Source organism: Lactuca saligna, chromosome 8 (assembly GCF_052625555.1).
Source record: "Lactuca saligna cultivar CGN05327 chromosome 8, ASM5262555v1, whole genome shotgun sequence".
NCBI lineage: Eukaryota > Viridiplantae > Streptophyta > Magnoliopsida > Asterales > Asteraceae > Lactuca > Lactuca saligna.
In genome coordinates, this window is record NC_136424.1 from 207,394,781 (window position 1) to 207,399,670 (window position 4,890).

The 4,890-nt window shown below is 41.5% G+C and overlaps 1 non-coding gene across 1 annotated transcript; it reads left to right on the top strand.

The window, feature by feature from the left end:
- The first annotated feature begins 3,527 nt into the window (after nucleotides 1-3,527).
- On the top strand, nucleotides 3,528-3,634 carry LOC145013516 (small nucleolar RNA R71). The gene has a single exon (XR_013665070.1). It is a non-coding gene; the product is annotated as a small nucleolar RNA R71 (small nucleolar RNA).
- The last annotated feature ends 1,256 nt before the right edge of the window (nucleotides 3,635-4,890 follow it).

Genomic DNA, 4,890 nt, shown 5'->3' on the forward strand with positions numbered 1-4,890 from the left:
CCCAAGGCCCAATATGTAGGTCCAAAGTCAATTAGGAATCAAAGCCCAACACATGGCCCAATTTTTTAAATTGGGCCTAGGCCTTCACATGGTCTCATTCTAAGGCCCAACACCATATAATCATTAAGGCCCAAACTATGGCCCAATTTTCCAAATTGGGCCCATGCCCCATACATGGGCCTTACCACGGGCCCATTAAATTATTCTAGTTCATTGGCTTGACTTTAGATGGCCCAGTAATTACCCAACCCTCAAGGCTCAAAAGAAAGGCCCCACAATAAACCCAAATGAGATTAGGATTTCACATAAAATGACAATTAGGATTAGGTTTCCTACTTAACCCATTAAGGACTTAATCCATTAAGTCCATTATGGCTTAGATTAGTCTTTGCCAAAGTTTATTATTTAATATCTCAAGTTATTAAATAATTCTCGTGTGCGTCCCGAATAATTCTCAAAATTAGGGTTTAATTGGCATTAGTGTTTTCCAACCCAAAGACTAACTCATTTATTAACTTGTTGGGCTTCTAGATCAATTAGGGCTTTATTGGGCCTACTAGGCCCACTAGAATGTCATTAATCCCATTAGGGTTTTATTAGGGTCCATTAAGTCTTATTGGGCCCATTAGGGTTTTAGTCCCTTGTCCAATCATCCAAACGAGTCCAAACACCATCAAAGCACACCTCACGGTGGTGGTTTCCAATTTCTTATATTATTCCAAGTTGTGATTTACAATATACAATGCTAAATATCAAAATAACACACTAAACAAATACACACACACACGCAGCCACCTTGTGGTGGCCGGAGGCAGCAGATGGTGGCAGCCACCCCCCTATGGTGCTGGTAATGCCTTTTCAAAGGATTCCTACCATACACCCACGCACACATCTACTGAAACATGCACTTCTTCATTCTTTTACTCGGAGAGGGAAGCCAACCACCCACATTGTGGCATAAGGCGATGGTAGCAAGGTGATAGCTGCCATGGCAGCTGCCATGGTGGTTCCCATGTTTTTCTGGCCAACAGCAAGCAGGCATACAAGGAAACGCACCCCAACTCGATAGGTGATAACCCACACAAACTCGAAAACCCTTTGGGGTGGCGACCACGACTGGAGCAACAGAAGCACACCCTTGGCGGCGGATGGAGCGGAAGGAAAAAAAGCGGGAACAAGACAAGTTCCGAAACGGGCGGCGGTTACAGGCCATCTCCAGCCATACACGACGTAACTGACGGCATCGGGCATCAGAATGGTGGCCTTCGTCGATGAAGCAGTAGGTGATGACGAGAACTATCGACCTTGGTGATGCCCTCAGCTGTTAAGAGGCTTCTATGGTGACGGTGGCGATTGGAATCGATGGAGATGGTTGGTGCGACATTGATGAGGGTGAAGGAGAGTGTAGAGGAAGTTGGCGGCTGTACAAATGAGGCTAGGGTTAGGGTTACCGGGAGTGACGGGTTTATATACCCCGATCCCCATAACTTCTTTTCATAATTCCAAGTTTAGCCCCTCCATCTAGGAATCATTACAATGTAAATCCCATATTTACCTTTTAAACCATGCCCTTCAATTCTCTTTCAAAAGAAATCCAAAACTTACATTTTAGCCTTCCCTACCATGATTCCTTACAAAATAACACCTCTAATCCTCTAAAGTTCTTTCAAATGAAGTCCCAAAAGTGAATATTTAGTCCCCACCCTCATTAATACTTACGAATTGGTTTCAGAACTTATTCTTTTAACCCTCGACTTCTAAAATGGTGACAATTAGCTCTTCGAGACCATCCTTTTATACATAATTATTTATTTTAAGGCTACGAGTCCTTCATTTATTTATTTATTTATTTAATAAATAAACGGGTGTTACAACACTCTTCCATCAACTCATCAAAAATATCTATCGAGAACGCCATGTCATCACTATTCCTCACATGCTTCATAGCTTGATCAACCCCAAAGGTGACTGAATCTTCTCCTACCCGTAAAGTAAGCTTCGAGTCTCTCATGTCCACTATAGCACTTGCCGTGTTGAGGAAGGGTCTTCCAAGGATGATCGGGACTTGAGGATCCACCTCCATGTCTAGAATTATAAATTATGCAGGAAATACAAACTTGTCCACCTTAACCAATAAGTCCTCACATATTCCTCTTGGAAATGTGACACTCTTGTTTGCCAAGTGGATTGTCATGCGAATTGGTCTTGGTTCCTGGAGATCTAATTACTTAAATAATGATTAGGGCATGAGGTTCACACTTGCTCCCGAATCAGCCAATGCATGGATGGTGTCTAAGTTGCTAAATTGGCAAGGAAAAGTCAAGCTTCCTAGGTCACCTTTCTTCTTTGGTAATTTGTTTAACATGGCAGCTGAGCAGTTTTCATTAAGAATCACTTCTTTCACCTCCTCCATCTTCCTTCTATTTTTGAGAAGCTCTTTGAGGAACTTTGCATATTTTGGCATTTGAGCGACTGCTTCAATGAAGGGTATGTTGATTTGCACAGCTTTGATGTGATTCAGAAACGTCTGTTACTCTTCTTCTTGCTTTTCCCTCTTAACTTGGGTTGGGTATGGCATTGGAGGTTGAAAGGGTTTTTCAGAAACGTTTTCTTTCAAATTTTGCAATGGACTCGTTGTGTCCATATTCTGGACTCAGCGAGTAGTGTCTGTATCAAGCTGAATTTTATTTTGCTCTCGTTTTCTGCATCATCCTGGTGCAAATCTTTGGGTGCTTCATTCTGAATGGGTGCTAGAGGAGTAATTATCTTCCCACTTCTTTTTGTGACTATGTTTATGTGCGCTCCTCATGGGTTGTTTTCAGTTTTACTAGCTAGTTCACCTGGTGATCTTTGGTTGATTTGTTGAGCAAGTTGCGCAAGTTGTGTTTTAATGTTGTGGATAGATGCTTGCTGATTTCTAAGTATGGTTTTTGTTTCTTGGATTGCAGCATCATGATCATTGTGTCTCTTTTCTGAAGCAACTACAAATTTGGTGAGCATCACTTCCAAACTTGGTTTTCTTTCTTGTGTCGGCTCCTCCTTTTAGTAAAAACCCCTTCCCTTTTGCTTGTACTTCTCCTCCTTAGCCTTCTTGTACTTGTCATAAGGGAGCCACTCCTTCTTTGGGTTGCGCCAATCTTCATCATATCGGTCCCCACTTGAGTAACAAACTTGCACCTTTTTGTTTCCATTTTCATCCAAGTCGCAGTGTCTAGTAAGATGAGGCCCATTGCAATTCTCACAACCCACCCGAATAGCATGGATCGTTTGATCCATCTATCCATCCTCCTATCCATGGTTTTTAACATAGCCATGACCGTTGACAAGTCTTCTGTAGCTGCATAGGCGGCTCCCCTAGTATATCATTTCTTAGATTATGGTATTCTCTAGAAAACTTAGAGAATTCTTCAATCAATTCCTTGATCATCGGGGGTGGCTTCTTTGTGAGCGGGCCTTGCGAGTCAAGTAACTGCCTGGTTGTGACATTGACTCCATCATTGAAGATGGAGACTTCTTGTTGGCTATTAAGGTCATGGTGTGGGCAATTCCTTAGCAGGCTCTTGTACCTCTCCCAAGCTTCATATAGTGACTCTCCAGCTTGTTGTTCAAAGTTAGCAATGGCCTTTTTCAACTTGGCTATTTTGGAAGGTGGGCAAAAGTGATCAATAAATTCTTCTTTCATCTTGGCCGATGTGGTGACTGACCCAGGAGGGAGTGACTTAAGCCAATCTTTTGCAGCACCTTTGAATGTAACTGGGAGCATGCGAAGTAGCTGGGTCTCACGAGGCACATTTGGAACATTAAAGTAATCAGCTACATCATTGACTTCATCCAAGTGCTTGTAATCTTCGTGGTATTTTCCATAGAAAGGAATCTCCTTTAGTTGAGTGAGTATGTGGCCCTTTAGTTCGAAAGTAGCAGTAGCGGGAATTGCGGGTTACACAAGTCTCGGGCCGGTATCATCGTGGATCCTCTTCTTCCACTCTCCCATGGGAATTTCATCAATGTGAGCCATGGTAAGAGCTAACTCGTCATCGGAATCGGAGTCGTGCCCGTATGTAGGTACTTCTTCCTCCTCAGTTTCGTACTCGGTGTCTTCCTTGATCGGGTCTTCGCTTCCTAAAGATGCGCTGGATGCTCCTGATTTGCTGCTCTTTTTCTTTCCAAAAACAGTCTTCAAATTAGACAAAGGTGACTTAGTAGGTGTATTTGAGCTCTCCACGTCCTTGCCTCTGTTCTTTCTCAATGCAGATTTCGGGTCTTCAAACGAGGGTACCAATGGAGTGTTTGATCCTCTGGTCATGAAAGTCTTGAAATAAAACAAGATAAACACGTAAAAAGAACAAAAAAAGTGCATCTTAACTAAATAGAAAAATAAATGTCAAACAGCAGGCTACTCGCCGAGTAGGTGTGAATGCACTCGGCGAGTAACTTGTGATTTAAAAAAAACAAAGCTAAAGAAAGAAATTTTAACAGATTTTAAAACCTAAACTACTAACTATCTGACTGAAATAAATTAACTTTGTGTCAGAAAACTCACACAAAGGATCGATAAAATTAGGAATTAGATTAATTTTGGAACAGTTCCTCGGCAACGGCACCAAAAACTTGATGTGTGTGAAACGCACTAGTTTTAATCCTACTAACTTAATCATAAAGATGAACACACGAAAGGCAGTGTACCTATCGATTAGCAGTTTAGTTCAGGTAAGTAGGGCATCGAACACAGGGAATGGTAAACAATTAAAAGAAATGCTAATATTATCTAAATAAAACAAGTAATAGAAAGGGGGGTTTCTCTAGTTTTGCAAGACTAGAAACTTAAACAATTAACTAAAACATAAACTAAGAAACTAAGAGCTAAGCAAATAAAAATCAACTAAATTCAAT